Here is a 26,544-nt window from a genome sequence, read left to right as displayed (position 1 = left end):
AGGAGGTTTTGGCTCAAAATCTCACGATACTTGGCCCCATTCATTCTGTCCTTAACACGGATCAGTCGTCCTGTCCCCTTGGCAGAAAAACAGCCCCATGATGCATGATGTTTCCACCCCCATGCTTCACAGTAGGTATGGTGTTCTTGGGATGCAACTCAGTATTCTTCTTCCTCCAAACACGACGAGTTAAGTTTATACCAAAAAGTTCTACTTTGGTTTCATCTGACCACATGACATTCTCCCAATCCTCTGCTGTATCATCCATGTGCTCTCTGGCAAACTTCAGACGGGCCTGGACATGCACTGGCTTCAGCAGCGGAACACGTCTGGCACTGCGGGATTTGATTCCCTGCCGTTGTAGTGTGTTACTGATGGTGACCTTTGTTACTTTGGTCCCAGCTCTCTGCAGGTCATTCACCAGGTCCCCCCGTGTGGTTCTGGGATCTTTGCTCACCGTTCTCATGATCATTTTGACCCCACGGGATGAGATCTTGCGTGGAGCCCCAGATCGAGGGAGATTATCAGTGGTCTTGTATGTCTTCCATTTTCTGATGATTGCTCCCACAGTTGATTTTTTCACACCAAGCTGCTTGCCTATTGTAGATTCACTCTTCCCAGTCTGGTGCAGGTCTACAATTCTTTTCCTGGTGTCCTTCGAAAGCTCTTTGGTCTTGGCCATGGCGGAGTTTGGAGTCTGACTGGTTGAGGCTGTGGACAGGTGTCTTTTATACAGATGATGAGGTCAAACAGGTGCCATTCATACAGGTAACGAGTGGGGGACAGAAAAGCTTCTTACAGAAGACGTTACAGGTCTGTGAGAGCCAGGGATTTTCCTTGTTTGAGGTGACCAAATACTTATTTTCCACCCTGATTTACGAATAAATTCTTTACAAATCCTACCATGTGAATTCATGGATTTTTTTTTCACATTCTGTCTCTCACAGTTGAAGTGTACCTCTGGTGCAAATTACTGACCTCTGTCATCATTTTAAGTGGGGGAACTTGCACAATCGGTGGCTGACTAAATACTTTTTTGCCCCACTGTACGTAGGAACTCAGGAGAGAGTTCAGTCAGTGTCTAGAGCCATCTGTGAAACGCGCTGCAGGATCTGTCATGGTTTGGGGATGTATTTCATTCAGTGGTGTCGGAGATCTTGTCAAAATAGATGGAATTACGAACACAGAAACGTACCATTAGCTTTTGATCGACCATGCAAAACCGTCTGGAAAGAACAACTTTGTTTTTCACCATGACAAATGACCCCAAACAGCCTGCCAATGCAGTAAAAGTACACCTGAATTTAAAAACACACGGTGGAACTCTATCAGTCATGGACTGGCCTCCCCAGAGCCCAGACCTCAATATTATTGAAGCAGTGTGGGATCAGCTTCACAGAGAATGGAACAAAAACCTGCCAACATCCAAAAAAGAGCTCTGAATATTCATAGAGAGTTAAGAGAGTCGACTTTCAAGCTCGCTAGAATTATAAAAACTTTGTTTCAATACAATCTTGTTTTCAATATTTTTGCAAAGTACTGTATGTGGTTTCATTGTGTGCATTTCAGTATATTTGACTGCCTCAGAGGGTGTTACATGTGGAAAAGACAACATCTGCTTTCAAATGGCTCAATTGTCACACGAGATTTCTTAGAAAGAAGGAAAGGGTGGAGATTCTTTTGTAAACATGTCCCGCAAACATTCAGCTGCAGCACAATAACAACTACTACGTGGTGGTTATTAGTGTCGCATGTTTGAAACAGGCTTTGTTTTTGAGAGGCAGAATCCCCGTTAAACGCCAAAAACACCCTGTTGCCACAACATATTCGGGCACATTCAAGTGGAAACTGCAGTGAGCATGCCATACACTTACAAACAACCCCAGTGTCTTTGGCCATTCAGCTTTTTTCATGAACTCCCTCAAGATCTTAAGATTCTGTGTTTGAGGATGAGTCACCATGACCTGTGAGTTGGGAAGCCATAGCACCACTGAAGAGTATGAGTCAGCACATCAGGAATAAAAGCACATTAAAACAGACGTTACATAAGTATTTATAGCTTTAAATAATACTTAAACTTTGAAGGGGTCGCAATACCAAAAAGAGCCACGTCAGTAAAAGATGGCACTTCTTACTTTTAACAACTTGATGAGAAAGAGCTGAGAAAGCCTACTCATGAAGCTATATATAAAAAAACGACAACACCAGACATAATATTTAACATGCAACACTGCAACAAATCCTTGCTTGAAAACATAGCCATGCTAAAGCATTCTGAGTTAGAGTGCAGCAATCGACTGGCTTAAAAGGTTATGCGAATCAATACAAAGTTGTTTTGGGCACCAGCGCTATTATATTAATGTCATCCTGAGAAATAGGCACTAGCTTAGGTGGCTTGTCTGCCAGCCTGTTTTCCTTTTTAACTCTGGTCAAGGTTTCCTTGTAGCAATAAGAGGATTTCTACTGACAGCTGTTTTAAACGGCAGGTAATGGTTGTGCTTTAAATGGGAATTTGACCGTTTTCAACAAGCAAAACCAGGGAGTATTAGCTATGTTTGATTTAGTACAAAAAGAAGTCACCCTTTTTTCCATTCCAGCCTCGCAACAAGCTCCGATGGTGGTGTAACACGCGGAGCAGGCAACCTATGGAACTGAATAAACTGAATTAATAATGTTCGGAGTTCTCATGAGAGCTCCCCTGTGACTAGTGAGGTAGCTAGTTGTGCAGTCAAGGATGACACAGAGGTTGAAATGGTCACACATTTACTCAGCTCTCTCCCTATCCCTCTGGCTCATGTTCTTGCCAAGGTCAGATACTGCATTGCATAATAATAATAATAAAAAAAAAGAGTCTCTCGCGCTCTCTGTCTCTCTCTCATGCACACATACACACACACACGCACACGTATGCAAACATGCAAACTATGCAACAATGAGGGGAATAAGAAGCCAACTAAAAATAGTGCTATCACTGCAGTCATCACCCCAAGCATTGCACCACCACTCTTCACATTACATCTCATAACTTAAGACTCCTGCTTTGGATATAGCCAAGAGTTTGCTTCCTGAACTGTATGTAATCTTCAAGTTACACATGCTTTAGTGAGCATAAACAACCACAAAGGAATGTGTGCTGTAGTATTTCAAACAGGCTTTTTTTTCTTTATTATTTCTATTTTATTTCTGCCAGTGGCTGGAAAACCACCTATGACACCCACAAAATCTCTTTGCTCAATGCTCTGTACCTTTCTTCTGCCTCTTCTCTCCTTTCTTTCCCCTTCTTCTATCATCCCCCTCTTCTCCACCTATTTCCCATGGCCTCGGGGAGCTGTTAGCTATCTGGATGCTGGCGCTCTATTGTGAGCACTCATTGATTGCCTCTCTGCTCCCCACAGCCAGTCGGACTAGTCAGCATGGGGCCCGGGCTGTCTGCCTTACTGCTCAGTCAACATACACCATGAAAAACAGAAGAGAAATGGAGAGTTCAACCGAGACAGAGAAACACACACAAACACGCAGACAGAGCGAGAGCGAGCATTTATAAAAGGCTGTCCAAGCTTCCAGAGTCCAGCAGTCACATCATCTGTTTTCTGTCCTCTCTCCTCCTCTCCCTTTCTCCCTCTCTCGCTCTGCTCCTTGTTCTTCTCACAGCCAGAGACAATCAATGGCGTACTCAACCAGACTTCTCTTGTCTTGTTTTAAAATAGTGCTCTTCTGCCTTTTCTCTGCAGGAGACGATCCATTTACTGCCCCACATCTTCTCTACTTGTCCTGAAAATTAACCCTTGTCTCACCTCCTCTGGATTCAGTCACCCAGTCAATCAATTAAATCATTTTCACACCCAAACATTTATTTTTTTCCTTTTTTTAAAAACAAGATATTCTGCATGTGGGTTTAACCCATGGTTAACCCATGATTCATACCGGGTTGTGGCAACTAATTCCATTATATGCAATGATTTGTCAGATATTCTTTAAGCCATGCTTGCAACCGATCCTGGGTTCACTGCACCTATCACCTCAAGACAGCTCCATGGGCTCCAGGCCCTTGTGACCCTGAATTGGGTGGTTAAGAAAAAAGTGAAAAAAGTGAAAAAAGCTGGTGGTCATCACGCAGAACAAACAATTTAAAGGCTTAAAGTGGGCTTTGGAAAAATTGTGATGGGTGTTTTGTGTTCACATGAGGTCTGAAGCATTTTTCTACATATATGGACAAAGTGCTGAAACTTCATGGGATTCTTTTCTTTCTACTCCCACTTTATGAAAGGTTAATGCAATAAATAATGCTAAACAAGCATCCCGAAGGGTCACAGCAGAATTTATTGGGAGAAATATCCTGGGATTGCTTCTAAAGTACTGGAGTGCACTGTTATAGAACTGCTAGTTGTATAATTGCATGTCTTTGTTAGCAAAGTAGCAGAAAGCTTGGTTAGGAGCAGGGTCAGAAAACACATTTACGCCTTACACCAATGGAAAACATTCTTTTGTCTTTGTCCTGTGAAAGACATATCAGTCATTCTGTCAGTCACTCAGTCATGGCGGCGACAACAGGGTGGCATATAAACCACCATCACACCTCTGTGTGAATGGGAGAGCTGATGTCAGCACAACTGAAATTTTCCCTCCATCATGTAGCAACATGAAGCCCCAGCAGCATCCATCACTCCCGGCGCTGCCTCTATAGAGAGGCGCCTTGTCACCAGCAGAACGGTGGCCAAAGGAAATGTACATCATTTCCTGTTTGAGCACGAGTCGGGAGCCGAGGCTTGCCTTGATGTTCACTAATGTTTAAAGGGCTAAACAGTTTTCATATGTTAATTTGATACACCCCAACACAATGCAATATGTATTAACCTTGTCGGAGCATGCTTCACTGCGAGTTCTCTTTGTTCTCCTTTGATGCATTCGCTCAGGCTTTGAAATGCTGCGTGTATGAAATTATACACAGAGCCAAAGTCAAGCCGAAGTCACCCCACCTATAATCCATCCATCTTATTGGCAGCCATCTGGCCATATTATTTGGAGAAGCTGAGGCGCATGCCTTACCATGAAAGTGAGGACTTCTGACAACAAGCCATTCTTTGAACTGCGGAGTGCCACCGAAGAATGACCCGACCAGCTGCAAGCCCCCCTGACACTCATAACAGGGCTTGTCGCCTTGAGTTGGTATTAAACAAAGCGTTGATGGATGATCCAGAACGGCTAATATTACGATCAGAATAAAAACTAAATGGCAAAAGCCAACAATAGATCTGTCAGTTGCTGATCCCAAGTTCTGAGGAAAGAGTAATAAGGAAACCTATATTTGTCTTCTTTTAAATTGAAGAAGGCTCAAAATGTCTGACAACACGACGGCCTGAGGATTTCAGGAAACACACACACACACACACATATATATGTGATTTCTCAGATGTGAACCACAGTGTTAACATCAATATTACTGCTGTAACACGACAGGTGAGAAACATCCATAACAGAAGAGGTGTCACCACAAAGACAGGGGGTCATCTCAACGAGCCATTTTTAAAGGGGGGAAGAAAAAAAATCACATCATGAGCTTACAGCTACAGCATTGTGACATTGACTGTTTGCCCAATCTCCGTCTAAGAAACTGGCCCCCTGAAATAAAAATGAGTGACTGCCAGAGTCGGTGATGTCACTGGCCACATTTGTCCCCATCAGTGTGGATAGCTGCTTCGACCAGAGGGCTGGGGTGTCCTTGAGACACAGTGTGATGCAGACACCCAACCAACCCCCTCTCTCTGCAGATACCCCCGTTTAGGGCCGTGCTGCATCAGTGTCAGGAGCCCTGCAGGCAGGAAGCTAAAAGGATGGCAGTCTCTTCCTTCCCTTCAAAAAGGAAAAGAGCCAGGGCCAGGAGCTGCTGATAGGAATTTGACCCCTGGACTGAGGACAGTGTGTGAAGGGAAATTGTCAGTTACCTTTCAGAAGCCCTGATCTTGTCAATCTTTATCACCTTTACTGATAATACTGGATTTATGCTTATCACCGACAAGAAATACAATGTTTGGAAAACATGCATGCAGGTCTAGCTGTGCTGTGACTAGCTGGGACTCTTTCTTTTTAATTTTCTTCACACACACACACACACACTGAAGACATCCTGCATGTAGGCACAGCGTGAGGAGTGAGTGATTCTATCTGATTCACCACGAGCTGACCGGCCCTCCCTCTGGGCAGTTCAGCCTCGCCAGAGTAGGAAGAGAGGGGAAGAGCTTGCGTGCTGCCGTGCGCGCGTGTGCGTGTCGGGAGGAGAGACATTGTTCCTTGACGTCACCGCTCAGCCCAGCCTGCCGCTGCTCTCAAACATGTCTTTGTTATTCTGAGGCTTCCACCAGAGACCGGCCGTCTGCAAAACCTGGAGCCCGGCCTGCACAACTGCTGGAGCGGAGTGCAGACGGCACATAGGCTTCACACATGGGAAGTTATTAATGAAACGTTCAAATATAAACAAATAATAATAAATAAATAAAAACGTGTTTCTGTAGTTTAATGTTATTTATTACTTCAAACAATATTTAATGTTCTGCTGGAACTGCTGTGACTGGGATAATGCTTTATGTTTAATAATAACAATAATAATAATAAAATAATAATTGTTCATTAAGGCTGGTTTTTGTTCATTGTAAATAACACTTCAATAAATATATTTTAATACACATGAAACTTATAATAATTAATTAACTAATATGCTTAATTAAATTGTTCATGACCGATTACCTGTTAACTGTGGGGCAGGTCCCAAGAGAAAGATATGGTCAACTAAACAGTAGTTTCTTACTGTGTCTTGCTGACTTATAACACACATCTAACTGCTTAATATAAGTTTAAGTAATTAGGTAACTGGGAGAAAAAAATGACAGTTATTAAAGTGACTGATTACTTTTCAAACTAAACCTGCTCATTATTTAAATCAGAGGTCCTCAACCTGTGGGTCAGGCCCCACTGGTGGGTCATAAAGCAACTGCAGGTTGGGCAGAGATGAACAAGGGAAAGCCATAAGCAAGTGTTTAAACGACCCCATCAGAGTACCTCCTAATAATAGCTATATTAACAGTGCTAATAATAACATATTTTACTATATATTTTTGGAATTAGCGTCAAATGTTCTGTTTTCCTAACTTGTCGACTGAGAGCAGTACAGGATAGAACGAAGTGTCCAGTGTTGTTGATGTGATGATGTTACAGTGTGCTCACACAGAGGTGTTGCCGCTTCAGCAATGTTGTTAATCATTAATCGCCTAGATAAGACTTTCATTGCTGCGGCAGAAAGAAGATGAAGAGCTAATTTAATGACACAAATCAGTTATGCCGATTTAAAACACACTTTAACTGAAATACAGCAAAATGAAAACCATTCTGATAATGCGTGGATAGTGGTTTGACTTGTACAGTGCTAATTTTTATTTGTTCTCAAAATAGCGTCAAAAACGTTAGTTAACGTAGCTTAAATCATTAGAGATTATTAGCTAATTTTAACCTTCTGATCTCATAGTTTGCTGGTATATCGCTAGATGCCAGTCAAGAAGCTGTTGTACTTTATTATTTTATCTTGTTAAAAAAAACTTCTGTTCCTTTTCTGGTTAAATTGGACTTCAGTGTTTGTTTACAGTATAGCTCCAGATCCAGGTGACAGCAGGTCAAAATGATTTTACCTGTCTATGTGCAGCAGCAGCCTGTATTCAGTTTGAATATTGCTATGAACTGACGGATCAGTTTATGTCTTTCATGGACTGTAACATTGAACTTTTGGGTGACGGCACAAAGACTGAGAGAGCAGGATGAAGACAGCAAAAAGAAAGAGCAAAAAGAAACAGGTGAGAATGGACATGTGGTCAAATTCACAAAAATGATAAAGCTGTAGCTTCCGTTTGTCCACATTCATTAATGATGATTTCACATAACACGGCAGTGTGCTGTACTGTTGTAGATTGTGGATCCCCCACTTGCTCTTGTGATTATTATTATAAGATTATATTCGCTGTCTCAAGAGGGCACGCAGCATCCTACGGGACGGTACATACCCAGGACACCGGGTGCTTAAGCTGCTGCCGTCTGGCAGGAGGTTCAGGCTGCTGAGGTCCCGAACAAATAGACTCAAGGACAGCTTTTACAACAGGGCAATAGCCCTGATCAATGCAAATAGCTGACCTGACTGGCTACCTACCTGGACAATTTTTTTGGGGGGAGGTAACAACGGTAAAAACAGTAACAATAATAATATTTATATTTATAACAAGGTGCAATAACAGTTAATGTACAATAATAACAGTGTGCAATACAAATACACTTATTCTTTTTTATTACTAAGTTATTATACTGTGTTGTGTTGTTTGTGTTGCGTTGTGATGTGTCGTATCGGGTCGTGTTGTGTTATATGTAGTGCCGACGTAGGACAGTTTTCCAATTTCATTGTACTACTGTACTATGTATGACTGTGCAATGACAATAAAGAGTTACCTTATCTTATCTTTTCCTAGTTTCTTGGAAAGAGAGAGGATGGAGAGTAAGGACAGAGAGGTTGTACAAGAACATGAAGAATGAAGAAGCAAATAGTGACGTTAGCTGGAAAAACTACAATTATTTTTAGTAGTTTTTCATGCATTTCACAGATGCTTTGCGTGCTTTCTAGTAGCGCACTTAAAAATGCCAGTGGGCGTTCTAGACAGAAAATATTGATATGAATGGCAGCATTTTATAAGATTCATACCACTCTAAATATGGCTCGAACAGGATGGCTGCCACTATTGAAGTGACTGACTACAAATCATTTCTCCACTCGTGAAATTCGGGTAGATGATGCTCTCTGCTGAGTCTGCATAATAAACAGAGGGTTTGTATGAATTCAAAAAGTTTAATAACAATTTTAAAACAACTCTATTACCAGCCCGCTTCATGTACAGGTCTATGGTGTTGCAGAGTGATTTTCCAGTGTCTGTACTGATTAATGCTACTTTAAGTGCTTGATGATTTGGTGGACTGCCTCTATGTGATTAAGAGACTAAAATAATGTTGTGCGTGTTTCTCATCTTATCTGCTTTGCCACAAATACCTCTTTAACTTCTTTAACAAATGAGTCTTAGCCTTAGTTTGATAACTAAAGGCTCCACCCTGAAACGGGGGAAAAGGGGTGGATTGGATTGAAATCTCTGGTTGTTCTTAGATGCTACAATAGGTCATCCAACTAATGAGCTGAGGCCTCGTAAAAATCTGAACCTAGAATCGCCCCTGAGTGAAGCTAAAGTGAAATGATTTAAAAAACAAACAAATAAATAACCAACAAGTACAGGGTCTTTCTGACTTTTCTTCAATTTGAATCCTTTCTCAGATTTAATGATGATTTAAGATGTGGTGTGAGGCATGACCTGTAATTAACCTTAAAGCATAATGATAATAATAATAATAATAATTAGACAGTTATTAAGAGATTTGTTTTCTCCCTTATGCACAGGTGGTCACACTGGATGTTTGACTTGGTAGATTTTTACACCCGATGCCCTTCCTGATACAACTCCAAAGGGATTTGTGTCTTTTTCTGAGACTGAACAAGGGACTGTTTGCTTTCTCGGCAAATGTGTAAACCACTACACTATAAAGGCACTATAATATATAATAATAAGAAAAAGAACAATAAAATTGGCTAATAAAGTTAATAGAGTTCACATCACTACTGCTACTAACAACAACAAAACAATAATAATTACTAGCTAGTTAATTAAGTCGTTTTTTGATAATAACGTGAATAAATCTGTATCTCAGATAAGCTTACGGTGTTGCCTTTCATGTATATTCCTATCATGTTTTACTAACAGCTATTAAACTCACACAATGGCTGAATTAGCAATTAACTCCTGGCTCGGTTACACAGTGCAGCTCTGAGGCATCACTGCTGTAATGACACAAAAGCAGACAATAGCCGGAGATGCCGGCTGCAGTCCGCTCCAGTGTGAAACGTGCCGTTATCAGGCTGTTAGCGTCTACTTACGCCTTCACACCCGGGTGTCCTTCCGCGGAAAGTCTAGGTCACGTTTTCACGCCGGCCGCCGAGCACGGCTCTCTCTGGTAACTGAATAGCCAGTGTAATCTGACACTTCAACTTGCCGTGCTCTACGATAGTTGATTCAGTCACTCAGTCACAGCGTCTTCGGAGCTCTCACGTCGTCTTTGTGGAAGGGAAGCGAGTGAGCGAGGGGAGCATCGTAAACACGCGGTTTGGAGACACAATACGCCGCTTTGCCGCTCGGGTCCGAGCTCAAAGTAAGTTTCGCGCCTGGTTATTTTTTGTGTTACACAGCGGGGTTTTGAACGTGTGTTTGCGTGCGTGTGTGTGGTTTTGCCTCCCGCTGGACAAATACTACCTGCTAACAATAGGGTGACCTCCTGGAAACCTTTTAGCAGCCGCTGAGAGTCTCGCGCCAGCGGGTGCACGTTAAGAGCCGAGCCGGAGCTCGTTTACGCGGCGTAATATCCAGACTGTGCCGCGTATCCCCTCTACCTGTGTAGTTACGCTGGAGCGACACGTCCAAAGTCACTGGGTCTGTAGGATCATTTCGTGAGGCGTGTGTACATTATTCTTAAAATCACTAGAAAGGAATGCGCTAGTAAGTCAGTGATTGCAGGTCTGCGTGTGTATGTGTGTGGGTGAATGTCTCGTCTCGGTGGATCAGCTGATGGCTCGTTTGATGCTAAACTGAGAATGTGTGTCACTTAGCTAACAGTCAGCAGTGTGCCTGGGCTTGTTGACTCCCTTCAAGGCTATTATCCGCTACCTGTTGTAATGCAATTAGTAGGCATGCCCATATGCTGCCCTGCTCTGTTCTGCTGAACAGCACATGTCATGCAGCTTCAGTGGTAATTGCTATCTGATAACACTAGTTGTGTTTGCTGGATGTAGTCAGGGATCATTCAAAGATCAGTGGCTCAACGTGTTAGGTCGTTTGGGACCTTTGCAGGGACACCTTGTGAATCTGGCCTCTGATAGATTGTTTACTTGCTCAATATGTATTTGTGTGTATTTGTGTGTTGCAGTGTGAGTATTACAATTAAGACAATGCTCAGGTGATTTATAATAGCTGTATGTCTGCACTGGAGCCTTGCAGTGCACTCACATCTGTAATGGTCCAGTATTAGCCTGTGCATCTGGCTTGCTTTACATTAAACTATCCCCGATAGAGAACAGCATTGCCACATTTACAAGCCCTTCTGCAGCGGAGTGTGGATGAGCAGCTTTGACTCAGTGCAGGCTTCTGCCTTAAGTCTGATGGACCCTCCCCGTTAAATTCCTCCTGTCTGGATGTGAGGCCAGTCTGGGCAGAGTGGAGAAGAGGGGGGCTCACGATTGGAGGAGGAGGAGGAGAAGGAGGAGGTGGAGACTGCTGCTCTTTCATTACCGTGCACCCTGCTACAGGACAGCTGAACTTTGAGAGAGGGTGACAAAAAGGGCCCTTCACTTGTAAGTAAGGTTGAAGTTGAAGGGAGCGTGATTGGAGCGGATGATCAAATTAACTGCTGTTATAATGTCATCATGCTTTAAACGCCCAGAAGCACCAGATTCCTAAGAAATCTGATACAGCTTCGCATAAAAGTTGATATTACAGGCTTAAAAACAGTTACTGGGTTCATTACTGGAGTATTGCATTGGATTGCAGGTGTTCGTATTATTGTGTCCACTCCCTGTATGTCTCAGAAAGTGTATAAACAGATTTTGGATGGGTGCACCCTCCAGTGTCTCCTTCCTGGGTAATTTAAATTGGTGATGTAATGAAATTGTTTCAGCAGCAACACTTGTCAGCTGCACCACATTAATTAGTGCTGTTTGCCCCCCTTCTTCTGACAAAACAAAGGAGCATTAAGTCATCTCACCAAAGCATGAAAAGGCGGCACAGTCATTCAGAGTAGGTTACCTGATAAATTGTGAAAGAAAGAGGGCAAGGAATTAAAGCCATCTGCAACTGTTTGAAACTTGGAAGTGTGTCTGTTTGTGTATGTGTGTGTTCGTGTGAGTTTTCTTTCCTTCTGTTGTCCCTCATGGGGCCTCTCTGCAACCAGCCAGCCAGCCAGACTGAGAGACAAGACAGAAGTGTCTGATTCACTAAACAGGCTAAAAGGCTCCAGCATACACACTTTGAAATCAAATTTTTCTTTTTCTTTTTTTCTTCTTCTCCAAAGTCATTTAAGATGGTGCTGGACACAACTGCAGGCGTGCTCTCTGAGAATGGAGTGCTTGGCTGCCTGTGCAAGAATGTGAAGGCGATCTTACTGGAAAAATAGTGAAATTTTCAGCAGATAGAAATACAACACATGCACTGGCCCCGCTACCAGTTGCAGCAAAATGGGAAGAAAAATTAAGTTTGCATCCAACAGCGTGTTTGATCCTGAGGCAGAATGTGGAGATTATTCTCTTATTCTCTTTAAGCTGCAGCATTAGCCAATATTGGGGAAAATATTGGGAAATATGTATCTTTTAAAACCAAATCTTTTTAGTATCAATCGATCTTTTCTGATGGTTTGGGCTGCAGAAAGTTGCGACGCATGCTTAAGTTGTGCAGTTGTTCAGTCTCACATGCTGATTAGTCACAGAAAAGATTAAGGTAGTGAGTTAACATTACCCCCTGTCATTGTACCTCGGTAAAGCAGTGAGGTAATGCTGATTAGAAGTACGTAGCAGGAAAACAACTAATTACTTGTGTCTCAGTAATTAGCTTTTTGTTACTCAGCAATTTACCAAGTTGCACCATCTCTGCCGCTGTTTGCTGTGTGTGTCGGCACAGCTGCAGCCAGCTAAGTGCTTAAAAACCTGGCGAACGCTAATCAATGTTTTGACAGCCTGACATTTCATCTGACTGTTCCTGTTGTTCGAGGACTACTGTGAAATACTTGCTGCCTGTTCAACTTGACACAGATTCTTGTAGTCTGGTGTCTCACCAGCAGCCCTAACCCACCCACTCGTGTCCAGAGCAGAAGTCAGGCCTTGTTTCTCTCTCCATCTCTCTCTCGCTGTCTGTGTCTTGAGTGCGGTTCAAACTCGGCATTACTTGTCATCTAAAAACCCAGCCTTTTGTTTTTCAATGTGCCTATTTTGGTCTTTTTAATAAGGGATCAGATCGTTTTTAAAGACTCAATCTGAGAATAAGAGCTTAGAGGGAGTTAAAACCTGAAATATTCAGTTTGAGCTGAGGTTCTGCCCTCTTGTCAGACACTTAACTACTTCCTAAATGTTGTTGTAATTCTACCCATAAGTCTGCAGTTAAGCTCCCTTCAAGTTAAAGCCTGGTAATTGCAGGCTAACTAATTCAGAGAAAATGAAGCATACAGCAGATGTAACTCATCCTGCTGACAGAGTGCAATGACATCAGTTCAGTGCAGAAAGCCAAAAGTGGACCAACATGAGGCGCCGGGATTAAAAAAAACCCTCAGTTCCACATGCCTGTCACCACTGTTCTTCAAGCTGCCAACCTTACGCTGCGGTTCGGGTTTGTGGCTGAAGAGACCGCTGCTTTTAAACTCCTGAGTTGCTTGAGGTAGGCTGGACAGTCAGCATGACTAATGCTGAGTCCTCGAGCAAGGCACCGAACCTCAAGCGGTGGTGGCAAGCAGCATTGTTACGTTAACGACCGTGTAGGACTGTAGCCGTGAGCCCGAGCGGGCATGCGGGAGATGTTTATGGACATCAGGTGAAATGTTTTGCACGTGCTGTCATGAATGAGTTGCTCTGTTTGCTCCCGTTGGGTTTTATTTACTTTCATGTTAGATCGGAAATGAACTAATACCATGTGTGCAGTGGGTAGGTGCAGTTTAGCGTCCTTGTTTTCTCTCAAGACTAAGTCGCCATAGTATTAACAGATTGAGCTTTAACATGGCAAATGGTGGGGGATTGCAATGAGGCTTTGTTTAATCGTGACCACTTACGCTGATCAAACAGAGGGAATTAGAAATAAAATGCTGCCTCTAATGCAATCCTGCTTCAGATAAAGGCCTGTTACCTTCTGCATTTGAGGTAAATAAAGGCTCTGGTTACTATGAGGAACTACAGCGGGGATATAATTTTTCCGTGTTGTCCTTGCTTTGCCTGTCAGTTGTTTCCTTGTTGACAGATATCGGTTTAATATAGACAAAACACCAGCTTAACTCCTCTTTCTTAAGAGCCGTCATTTCAGCTCTTGAGCTCTGCCAACATCAGGGAGACGCAGTCCTCTAAGTGCTTTCTGTTTTTTCTCTCTCTCTCCCTGAGACGAGAGCGAAACAAAGTGCAGAGAAGGTGAGGAGAGCGAATAGGGAGAAGTTGCCGGCCCACCCCTGTCACCATCTCATGCATGTTTGATTTAATGTTCTTTGAGAAACGAGTGCACAGGACGTCACAATGGCCGTGTCCTGTTCCCATCCGCCGTGAGAGAGCGGGGGCCCTTGAATCATAAATGACACCCGGCCTCATCAGGAACAATATGAGAGTCGGAGCCCGCACAGGAGGAACAAAATGTTCCCTCTATCCATCCATTCGCCCCAATGCCGCTGCATGCACTCAAGACTTCTCACCATCGCGAGCAATTACCCTCACTTTTTTCCTCCAGCTGATGAAATCCTCGCAGAGATCCCCGTCTCAGCTGCGTTTCTGTGCGTCTGTGTTGGCGAAACAGGGAGGGGGCGGGGAGGGGCGGGAGGCAGCGGGAAAAAGAGATAGTATGTGTCTGAGTGAGTGGCGTTGGCGTGTGTCTGTTTGGCTTGTAAATCCTGTTTAAGCTAAACAAACTCATTGTCTTCATCCTCCAACTGTGTGCTCTCAGCCCCCCCCCCGCCCCCTTCTCTTCCCTACTTTCTCCTCTACTCTTTCCTCCTCCTTTGAGTTGTAAGTACAGTCGCTAATTACTCCCCTCTCCCTCTTCACGCTGGGTCAGAGGGTTTACAGTTTTGGCACTGATCTCTTGTGTTTGCCTTCCTTCTCTTGATACTCGAGCACGTCTGCAAGCCTCCTCCAAGAGGTCTTCACACCTTGCACAGTGTCCCACGTGGGTTCATTTGCCAGAGAGCCACTCAGGTCTGCGCTTAGACTCCCTCTCGCTATGTCAGGAGGCTTGTCCTGCGCTTCATTTCATGCCAGGTGCTGGGCCGACCGACCTGCTGGGCCCGCGTCAATATAACCTGTTATGTTTTCAAGCAACAGCACCTCATCTCGAGGAGGATTCCCAATGATAGGAATTAATTTTAGATACAGTTTAGTTACCCCCTCCACTCAGCGTGTTGCAAATCTTTCTAGCTTATAGGCCATAATGAATCATTTTCTAAAGATAATACACCACATGCTGTGTTTATAATACCATTTGTGCTATAAACAGCGCCTTGTCTAGTCGGCACTGTTGTCTCTCAGAGTGCACACTGATGCTGATTTTCTGGTGGAGGTTGCGTGGGAGATGCAGAGTGATGGCAGAGATTCTATGAAGGCGGTCGAATTGTCTCCCATCATGGCCTCCAGGGATACATACTTCCTTGTTTTCTGACAACGTAAATTAACTTGGATGTTACTAATGCAAAGGGACAGCATTTATTCTCCAGCTCGCAGTGTGGGTTATGAGGCTGCGAAGGAGTCGTGCAATATCTGCTCTCACGCAACTCCTGCTGCTTACGCATGCAAGGAGCGCTGGGCTGATAACGTGGTCAATAGCAAAAAGCGGCATTCGTTTTTCTTTGCCGAGGTGCGGGCGAGCAATAAAAATGTCATTCAGCTTTAAGGGCGGGGAGTCGGCCGTACGCTGGGGTTTGATTTTCCAGTTTTGCCTTTTGGTCAGTTAATGATGCCTGTTGTGGTTGTTATGGAGAGCCTCCTCAAATCATATTGGCATATAATCGTGAGCCTCGCTGCTCTAATAAGGCTGTTTTCTTCCTATTTCTCAACGTTGCTCAGTGACAGAAAAAAAAAGAAAGTCTATTACCGTGTGCAGTGTGTTTGCCCGCTTATTGCCCTTCCCTCAGTTTTGACACTGGCGGTTGAGCCAGGCGCTTTCCCAGGGTTCTAAGGACTGACATCCCTTTCATTTTCCCGCCTGGGCGGCTCAGATAAAGGGGCATATTTTAAACCTCTGTGTGGATACGCTAACTGTAAAAAGAGACGGGCTGGTGGGCCGGGGCCGAGCAACAGCATTAACTTCACAGAGAAGGAGAGGGATGAAGGGAGCAATGGGATGATGAGGAGTGAAGCAAATAAAGAAGCAAAGAGTCTGAGTCCACATTATTAAACAGTAATCTCAGCAATTCATAATAAATAGTTGGAAGCACCATAAAAGCTGGCTGCAGCCCTGACTTTGCAAATATCACAAACATTATCTGCAGTCCTCCTGCAGATAACCCATCTTTCTTGTTTAGTGCTGGTCTATTACAGGGGCAATGTGTTTAACCACTTTTTTTCCCCTAATCTACCCCTGTTGCGTGCGTCCTCCCGGCACACCAAAGCCACGGTGGAAGCCGTCGTTTATCATATCAGTAATGAGACCAGGGTAATCGTGTGTATTCCGGAGACAGCAATGATACACTGCTTGGCGCTTGCCAGGGATCAGCCTCTAAACAATGTTTATCATTGTCTCCCAGGGCTCTTTAATTATCTGGCAAACATTATTGACAAACCAACGAGAGTCCTTGTGTTTTAAGGATGCGGGCTGCTGTTCATAAATATGTGAGCTTGAGTAAAGCGATTTATATTCAACATGCTTGTGAATATTGTTAGTAAAAAGGCGATAATATTTCTTCAGTCAGCCGTGTCTGCTCCAGTCCCAACATCCTCCCGTTACCTACATGTTAATGATCTACCAGAGTTATTATACGGCTCAGCTGTATTGCTCTCACAGCCGTCTTCCAACCTTTACTTGGCAGCTCCAGCTGAGTGGAGGCTGAATGGCATGTGTTGACATTGTTAAAGACACACGTGAGGACCTCACACGTTTCATGTCTGAGTCAAGCAAGGGGCATGTTGGAAAAGATGGGGTGGGGGTGCAGTTTGTCATATCATTGCCTCACCTGCAATATCTTGAGGCGGTTGCACAGTGTTGTGCTCTGGTCCAGAGATGATGTCTAAGTCATGCTGGTTAGTGACGGTAAACAAGAGCAGCAGTTGGACCAAATTTAGGACCAAACTTCACACAAACACACACACTGCCATCTTCTTTTGCTTGTCATGTCTCCCTGGATATCAAATCAGCATAAATGTGTAACGAGAGAGAAGGGATGTCTCATTGATGGGTGCATGAAATCACCTTTGCTGTGCTGTGTGTTTGTGAGGGAAATGGGGGTAGTGGTAGTAACAGCAGCAGCAGCAGTAAAGGTGGCTTGGGGTGAGGTCCTGCCCTGATTTTCTCTGGAATTCCTTTGTTTTTGGAAGCCAGAACGAGTGGAAACCAAATCTGGGTAGCCTAAGGGTCTCTCCTTCTTGAGTATTCTCCACGCATATCCCTCTGCTGCCATCTCTGACGGCTTTTTAGCGGTAGCTCTGTTTTCAAAGCTCACAACAGCCAAGGTGTTATTCACCTTCCAGAGAAAGGAGAGGGAGAGAGGCAGGCAAAAAAAAAAAAAATCAGATGACTGCACCAGGAAAACCATCTCAGGCCTGGAGGGACCGGCGCTGCTCAAACATAAATTTTCTCCATGTTTCAGACACGGAAATGAAAGTCAAATGTAGAGCCTGTCACTCAGGGCACAAAAGATACCTTCCAATGAATATGGATGAAAAACTGAGGGTAAGAAAAAGCACTGTCTTTACTCAAAAACTAATAATGGTAAAAAAAAAAAGGATGTTGCAATGATTGCCTTATGTTTACCACATTTAATGATTCTCCTTTGCAGATTAATAAGGATTTTTAATTGTGTTTTATGGTTGCTGGAAGGGCAAACAGTGCTTTAGAAATGTTGTCAGCTGCTCCTGCGAGCTGCAAATTTGACCTCACATTCATGGCTCATTAAATCTGATAAACCATGGGTAATGGTGTTAAAATTGTACAAAGGTATCTCCATTTACTCCGTACCACAAGTTTTCCGTGACCAGATCCTTATCTGGTGGGCTGTCGCTTTAAGTAACTAACTTCTACAAAAGCAGAGCTTTTCCCTCTCGTTTGAAGGGGGCTCGTGTTGAGTGAGGGGGGAAATGAATAGGGTTGTTGCCTACCTCTATTGAGCCGGCCTCATTCTTCCCTGACCACTGGAACGGTGGGTGAAGGGGTGGCTGGCTTGAGAAAGGGGATGTAGAAGAGGAAGGGGGAATAGGAGAAGTGCTCGGAGGTCTGGATCACGTGAGCTGTTATAGTGTTCGTGCTGGTCCCTTTCAGGCTGTCACAGTAAATCTGTTTGACTTGTCACTTTCTAAATCATTACGAAGGCTAAAAGCCTCTCTATTGGATTGTGGTGGAAGAGGGGAGGCAGCAGGTTTCCTTTGTGCCTTCTTGACGATGATGATAATCAAGTTTGTTTCTGGCCATCCTGCTGCGCGGCTATAATTAGCTCCCTTCTTCTCTCTTCTCATCATCTTTATCGTGTGTTGCTCCTCAGAGTGGAAGCAAGTTGTTGTGTGGAGGTCGTGCTTTGACTTTTGTGTAGCGGTGCCTGATTGAAAACTTGTAGTTTTATCAGGTTTTTTTTGCTGCACAGAGACGAGGCTTGTGTGTTGCCTCACGCAAGAGTTTATTTCTCAAAATGAGCGTGAGGACTTCCTGTTCGTCCCCCAGGTCAGTCGGGGTCAGCTGGAGGTGTGTCTGAACTTGTAGCATCTCTTTCTGCCCAAACTGGTTTCTGACAGAGATGTGACGGAGTATATCTCGTCCTACTGATGAAGTCTGCAGGAAGTGACATGTGAATTCCCCCACCCCTTTCTTCTTCTCCTGTTTTCTTTTCCCTCCTCTCCTTTTTCATGCCATCCACCTCGTCCTCTGTGCTCACTCTGTTCTCTCCCTTTTTTGCCCCTCGCCGCCATCCCTCGTCGGCTCGTGTGCCAGCAGCACTCATGCCTGGAACAGAGCGCCAGGGCAGACATCTGTCGCATAGCGTCCCTGATCTGATCTGTGGCTCGAAGCATCGGGGTCACGAAGAGTAGCAGCCGCCAGTCCAGACACAGTGGGAGACAATCTCAGAGCTCTATCTCTTGTGTTTTGGTCTCCCAGTGTCTTTCTCTGCGTTTCTCATTAAAATTCACACTGCACACAACCAAACACACGCAGGCGCCCTCACACACACACACACACACACACACACACACACACACACACACACACACATCAGGGTATTAAGTTGTTTGTTGTCTTTATGTGAAGCGTCTGTCCTTTGGACTGTGTGGCACTCAGTCAAGCTGGGCTGGCACCGTCCCATGTCTTCTGATAACGCTCTTCCTTAGACTCACAGGTGCAGGCAGGAGGGAAATGTCAGCTTTATCAGGTTGTTCATCAGCCATGATGATGTGCACTTGATCTGAAGGGAGGATTTTGACAGTTAAACTGGCTCTTTGTGCCTGGGGCAACGCTATTAATGACAAAACCAATGACAGAACGAATAAAAAGGCGTTAATTGCGGCTGCTCGGTTTTGTTAAAGAGAGCATAAGTGTGGATTGACACACACAGCGTCTGCCAAGTTTGATACATCGCATACCTTCTCGAGAGATTAATGTCTGCATATTGATCCCGCTCACCGTTTTGACATTTATTGGTGTTGTAGTAGTGGCTCCCCTCCTCCCCCCCTCCCCAAAACAGGTGAGTTCCTGCCAAGTGACGAGACTGGTGAATGTTCACTCGGTCATGGGAAAATGAAAACTCACAATTAAAGGACCGTAACTTCGTTTTGCTACTAATATTATGATTTTTTTGCATGTCCCAGCTCATTGACACCAAATCACTTACACTGTATTTTACACATGCATATCTTTTCTGATTGTTTTTAAGCTGCTGTTTGTTTCCAGTGACTTCACTAGATTATGAAGTGTAACAGAAGCTTGATTGACACAGCTAATCCATCACAGCACACACAGCATTTAGTTGTCTTTAAGTTATGTTATCAGCACTTAGTGATGTGGTTGACAGCAGAGTGAAAACTCCTTCTGCGAGTATATTTGAAGACGCCACATCAGAGATTTGTGAGCCACCTTTAAAAGAAAGAAAGAAAACTAGATTCACACGTGCCGTTTCATATCCATGTTTACTCACTTCCCATTTTGATTTGAATTTCTGACAGCGCAGCTTGTCAAAGCAGTGCCTTTTCAGCTTTTGACTGCAACAACGGTTTTGACAATGGTTCCTGATTGCAATTTAAGTGTCTTACAATTTTAGAGCACAGTGCAGACTGTGACAAACTCTAACTTATTTAAGAATCAATAATTTTTTCTAGTTTTTAAAACCCAAAAGCAAACAGTTTGGAAATCAGCATAAAAACTTCAACACATCTGTTCAACTGCTCATTAATGCAGTTGTCTAATTAGCCAATCACATGGCAGAAACTCAATGCCTATAGGCATGTAGGCATGTTTCAGATGACCTGCTGTAGTTCAAACGGAGGAGCAGAATGGGATAAAAAGGTGATTTAAGTGACTTTGACTGTGCCGTGGTTATTGGTGCCAAGCATGCTGGTCTGGATATTCCAGACACTGCTGATCTATTGGGATTTTCCACACAATCATCTCTTGGGTTTACAGAGAATGGTCCAGAAAAGAGAAAATATGCAGTGAGTGTCAGTGCTCTCGGCAAAAATGCCTTGCTGGTGTCAGAGGTCAAAGGAGAATGGCCACGCTCTGTTGAGCTGATAGGAAGGACACAGTAACTGAAATAACCACTCGTTACAACCAAGGTATGCAGAAGAGTGACGCTGAATACACAAAACACGTCAGACCTTGAAGTAGAGGGCTTGCAGCAGCAGAAGACCACACTAAGAAGCTAAGAATAAACTGAAGCTACAGTTCACATGGGTTCACCAAAACTGAAAAATGGAAGATTGGAAGAAATGGGTCAGAATGTGGTGTAAACAACATGAAAGCATGGATCCATCTTGCCTTGTATCAACAGTTCATGCTGCTGCTGGTGGTATAATGGTGCAGGGCATATCTTCTTGGCACACTTTGGACTACTTAGTACCAAATGATGATCATTTAAATACCACAGCCTACATGAATATGCTTGCTGTCCACATTCTTCTCTACACCACAGTGTACCCATGTTTGATGGCTGCTTCCAGCAGAATAACTCACGATGTCAGAAAGCTCAAACCGCCTCAAACTGTTTCTTGAGCATCACAGTTAGTTAGTTCACTGCAGTCAAAAGGCTTCCACAGTCACCAGATCTCAATCCAGTAGAGCACATTTGGGATGTGTTGGGACAGGAGATTCACATTATGGATGTGTAGCAACTGTGTGATGCTTCATGTCAATATGTAGCAAAATCTCTGAGGAATGTTTCCAGCACCTTGTTGAATTAATGCAGTTCTGAAGGCAAAAGGGGGTCCACTCCTACTCTGGCAAAGTGTAACTAATAAAATGGCCCGTATACTGTTCTTTAACATTGGCTGGTGTTTAAAGTATACATGTTAAGTTCAATGTGCAAAAACATAGTCTGACTGAATCAAGCTTTTCTTTTTGGTTCTTGATTCAATCAGACATTAGGCTATGTTTTTTGTTAGGGAGATGAAGGAGCTATTTTACCACTAACAAATGATCTGTGTCTTTTTTTGTCTGTCAAAATCATTTTCAGATTTAGATTGCTCTACTGCTTGGTTGGAGTAGTTAGACTAATGTTGAAGGAAGGAAGGTATTTAAGAATTATGATTTCAGTCTGATGACTTTCAAAGATCATTTCAGCTGATGCATTTTTGCTATTTTCATGCCCCTTTTTCTGATTCGATTTGTCTGGCTCTGGCACAGGAACAACAAAACTTCTGGTTGTCTTGTATTTTTCTGTCCTGGCAGACAGCCATCAATGAGCAAAAGGCCTTTGAATAAAAACTGAAAAAATCTGAGATGTGCGCAGCAAATGAAAGGTCTACGAAACCACAGGTATGGTCCTTTAAGATAAAGCAGTAAACCTATTTGTTAGCTCAAAGCCTCTCGAATACTCAGCTCCCAAGTCACTGAATCAGAAGCCGCTTTGATTCAGCTCATCTCGTGTGAGTCAGCAGAGTCACAAAGTAAAAGGCGAGCATGTGTGACAAGTAGATTAGTCCCCTTTATTACGCCTGCTCCCTTTCAAAATAAATATCTCAACATCTTGTTTACTTATGAGTCCACAAGATGGAAATCAGGCTTGCGATAAGATAAATGGTAGATGTGGCTGTTATCTTTTGAAAGGTAATTGACCTCTGACACTTTATTGGCAGGAACCCAAGCCCATGATGGCTCCATGATTTAAACGCAAAGGCTTCTTCCAGTAAGCCTGAAAATAAATGTTTACATACTGTCGCTGCAAAGAGGTTAATTTACTCAATTAATACATTGTAGACAGTGTAGTGAATAGATCAACCCTTCATTAGTAATGCTGCCTCTGGTTTAAGATCAGAACAGCTCATATGACCTGACAAACTCATGGCTGGTTTACACTTTAAAGGCATTTAAAAAAACCCATCAGCGCTGCAGATTTCAGATAGCATTTCACTAAGCAAATATTAACTGGCTGGCTCTGTGCATTAATTCAGTTCACTTACAGCACCATAGCCAAAGCTCACAGTGTGCTTACACTGTATAAATCAGCCTTTCATAGGTTCACAATGGCACTGTAATAACATATGCTATCCCAACACTAATGAGATAAATTATGACACATCTTCCACGCATGCATTTATTGTTTTTATAGGTTCTTTTATTCAATTAAACAGGCCAACTGCTAACACAATAAGTCTGTTGTTTTTGTAGTCATCTCAGTTTTCTAAGTGGTGCTTTCAACTATTTTATTTTGTCTGAAGGTAAGTGTTTTTTTCACAGTATAGAACTGACATGGACTAGACCTCGTATTTGGACAGGCGTTTCATGTTTAGCTACATTCCGTGGACAGAAGTATTGAGCCACACCTCTTAATCTGTAATTCAGGTGTTTTCAGCCTCAGTCTGGCTTTACAGACTTTTGTGAAAGAATGGTTTGTTCCAAACAGCTCACTGAATTCCAGCATGGTCCTGAAATAGGATGCCACTGTTGCAACATGTCAGTTTGTGAAATTTCCTCTATATTCCACAATGAGCTGTAAGTGGTTTTACTGCAACGTGGAAGCATTTAGGAACCACAGCAGGTCAGACGTGTAAGGTTTACAGAGCCAGGTGCTGAGTGCATAAAAGTCCCCAGCACAGTGCTGACTTAATAAACCAGCTCTAAAACTTCTTTGGCATTAACATCGACACATAAACTGTGCACTGGGAGCTTCATGGCATGTCGAACACCTCCTGTCGGTGACCCGGTATTTTTGTTTATATAGTTTTGTTCACGTAGTGGGCCACACCCACTTTTATCTTAAGTGGCTTGGACCAGTAAAACTCCTCTTTTTGTCAGTGTAAAGAAGTTTAACTGCCCATTTAATCCTGGAGATATTTTAATAATAAAGAAGTGCTTTTTTTACATGATTAAAAATGCTGCTAATATTTTGTCTTTTCTTCTATAGTAGATAGTGAAAAAACAGGAACTTTGTCTTTTTTTTCTTTTTTTTTCTTCTGTTGCTTATTTACTTTGGTATTGTATAAATTGCTAAGTGGGGAGGTCTGGATCAGAAGGGACAGCTATAAAATATAAATTTATACTCTCCTTCACATTTTCCAAAGATGTTCATTTGGCAGACTGGAAACTTTAGCCGGCCAATTCTGGCCCCCGGGTTTTATGTTTGACACCCCTGATATAGTCTATGTTGTTGATGTGGTTCTAGTTATAGCAGTGATGGTCAGTTGGTAGAATACTTTGGTGTATACTGACCTATTTTAGCATCTATGGGACAGAGTTCCCAGACATTTTCCACTGACATTCATGTTCCCCAGAAAACTACTGACTTTGGTGATGTTTTTTTCTTACAAGTGCTTTTACAGCTGCTGAATGGACTGTGCACAAACTGACTTCTCTTCTCTGTGATTTTCATTATCATTTCTGCTCACGCAACATTCTGGCAAAAGTTTCAGCTTCCAAACACTTGTGTGTTTATGACCAGCTGCCTGCAATGCTGATGCCACTCCCATCAGCCTCACCTGTACTTTGTGCTTAGTACAGGTAACAGCGCTAACACAAGAAAACTAGGTGTTAAATGTAGTAAACATAACCATCTGCGTGTTACCACAGTTTTTGTGAGCACGTTGGTATTGGGGTACAGCTCAAGGCACAGCTGCATGACTGTAGACAGTCTGTTTTCACTCACTAACTCGTGTTTTCAACACCGCATGTAAGCATATTGCTTTGCTTGTTAAATTAAAGCAGAGCCCACGTTTGTGTCTGAACCTTTTAAGACGAATTCTCTCCACAGAATCTTCTCAGTGTCCTCCCTGTGTTTCTGTAATGCAGCAGCCTTGAAAAGCTGCTTTATACCGATGACAGGCAAGGTCGGGGCTAGTGAAACAGGACAGTGTGAGTGTGTGTGTGTCTGTGTGTGTGTCTGTGTGTGTGTGTGTGTGTGTGTATGTGTGTGTGTAGGGGGGGGGGGGGGGGGGGCAGAAGGAGAAGGGGGAGAGAGAGAAAGTATATGGCACTGCAGCTCTGATGGTGTACCACCCACTACTGAGCTGCAGCTACAAATCAGACAAACTGTAGTTGCTGCTGGCGATACGCCATGACACTGATCACTGGCACACGGAACACTGTCAGAACCATCTTGATGGGTAATTAGGGATACTCTGTCATTTTTGGTATCACTTAGCTGCAGTGCTTATGTAGTGTAGAATGTGTATGGTGTGTATGTGAAATCTGAGCCTGCGAGGCTGTTAGAGGAGATGCTGCAAGGATACCGTAAAAGTCAATTTTACACCGTGTAGCCTTAGCTGGGCGGCGGACTGAAGGATCTTGGCTGATCCCTTAAAGACAGTCCAAAGCTGTAAACTCTAACTGACTCGTGTGTGTTGGTGTGTGTTTGTGTGTGTGTGCAGCTTTACATGCACAAACACACACACGGGGCTGTGTGTAACCTTGTGTTTGTTTTAAAGGGTAACAGCAGTGTTACGGTTCTTTGTGAGTGTCGCTGATGCGCATCGTGTCCTGCGTGACTTTGACCAGGCCAGCCTTCAGCTTTACAGAGCGAGCCGGATAGACAGATTTTTCTTCAAACAGTGCTGCATATACAAGTTCAGACACGTTGTTGAATGTAAATGAATGGTGCAATTAATTTATTGCTTATATTTAACTGAAAGCAGCACGGAGACAACATATATCAAACAGTGAGATTCAGAAGCTGTACTGCTTTTCAAAAAACTATATGCTCACTTTACAGTGTAACTAGTATCAAATTCAAGCTAAAAAATTTGTGTAGGGCTATAAAAAGCCTGGTGAAACATCTAACAACTAATTAGGGTTACATAGTAACAAGATTATGTTAAAACAGGCGGAGAGGCTTTCAGAAGTAAGAATGGGGATAGGTTTATCACTCTATATGTGGTGTGATAAGTAAATAATAATTAAAAAAATGTCTCAGCATAAGATTGCACCAAATTCTGGGATTCATATACAGAAATCACCGCACACAAAGAACAATTCCAAAATAAATTTAGAAGAAATGCATTGAAGAGACGCTGTGGTGGAAACCACTGCATGGTCTCAGGATCACATCTGAAAGCTGTTGAACTGATGAACATTTTACTGCATCCACAAATGCAAGTTAAAACTCTACCATTCAAAGAAAATAATGTATACAGAGAAGATCTAGAAGTGCTGTCATCTGTTTAAGATGGACGGAGGCAAAGTGGAAAAGTGTCATGTGGCATTACCAATTAAATTATACATTCTTTTCCTTTTTAGGAAACATAGACAGTAAATCCTCTGAGTTAAAGCAAAGAGGTAGCTTGTAGTGCCGGGTGGCATAGTGGCGAATGGATAAAACATCCACATGGGCTTTTCAAGTGGCTTAAATGGATTATATTATTGTCTACCGGTAGCAGTAAAAAGCACGAGAGTGGGTCTGTACTAACTTTGAACCCTTCTCACTCATAGTTCTAATCGCACGACTCATATGGTTGGCATATTGGTGAGCACGATCACAAGTTTAGCAATCAGAATTGGCACACAGCTACATTAAAGCTCCCAAAGGTTCTTATCCACATCAGATGTTATGATGTCATCACGTTACCTGGCAGCCACCTACCAACGGGCTAAAGTGACCTACTGGTAGTGTTAATCCACATATAACTCCTAATTAAGCATTGTGTCATTTTAATTTCACAACTGTAACATCTGATTTATATCAAAAAAGTTCTGTTTTGATTTCATCCCATTGCCTAGCAACCACTTAACAAGGATTAAAATCACAGAACGAGCAGTACGGTAGCACGGGCGTTAACAATCCACAGTTAGCTCTCTTCACCTCTCAGTGACGCTCCCAGTAATTTGTGAAACATAAAATAATTTAACAGTA

The 26,544-nt window shown here is 43.1% G+C and overlaps 1 protein-coding gene across 5 annotated transcripts in view; it reads left to right on the top strand.

Annotated features, from left to right (window-relative positions):
• The first annotated feature begins 10,099 nt into the window (after window positions 1-10,099).
• zmiz1a (zinc finger, MIZ-type containing 1a) overlaps window positions 10,100-26,544 on the top strand; it is a 104,297-nt gene continuing 87,852 nt past the window's right edge. For 3 of the 5 annotated variants that reach the window (XM_087850198.1, XM_006783808.3, XM_006783807.3), the window contains exon 1: window positions 10,101-10,278. The gene's annotated coding sequence lies outside the window, so the exon portion shown is untranslated. Of the gene's footprint in view, window positions 10,279-26,544 lie in introns of all 5 variants that reach the window. The other 2 variants (XM_035904695.2, XM_035904694.2) reach the window with 2 other exon arrangements.

Source organism: Neolamprologus brichardi, chromosome 13 (genome assembly GCF_056152115.1).
Source record: "Neolamprologus brichardi isolate AB-2024 chromosome 13, ASM5615211v1, whole genome shotgun sequence".
Taxonomy (NCBI): Eukaryota; Metazoa; Chordata; class Actinopteri; order Cichliformes; family Cichlidae; genus Neolamprologus; species Neolamprologus brichardi.
This window is presented reverse-complemented; position numbering and strand designations above follow the sequence as displayed.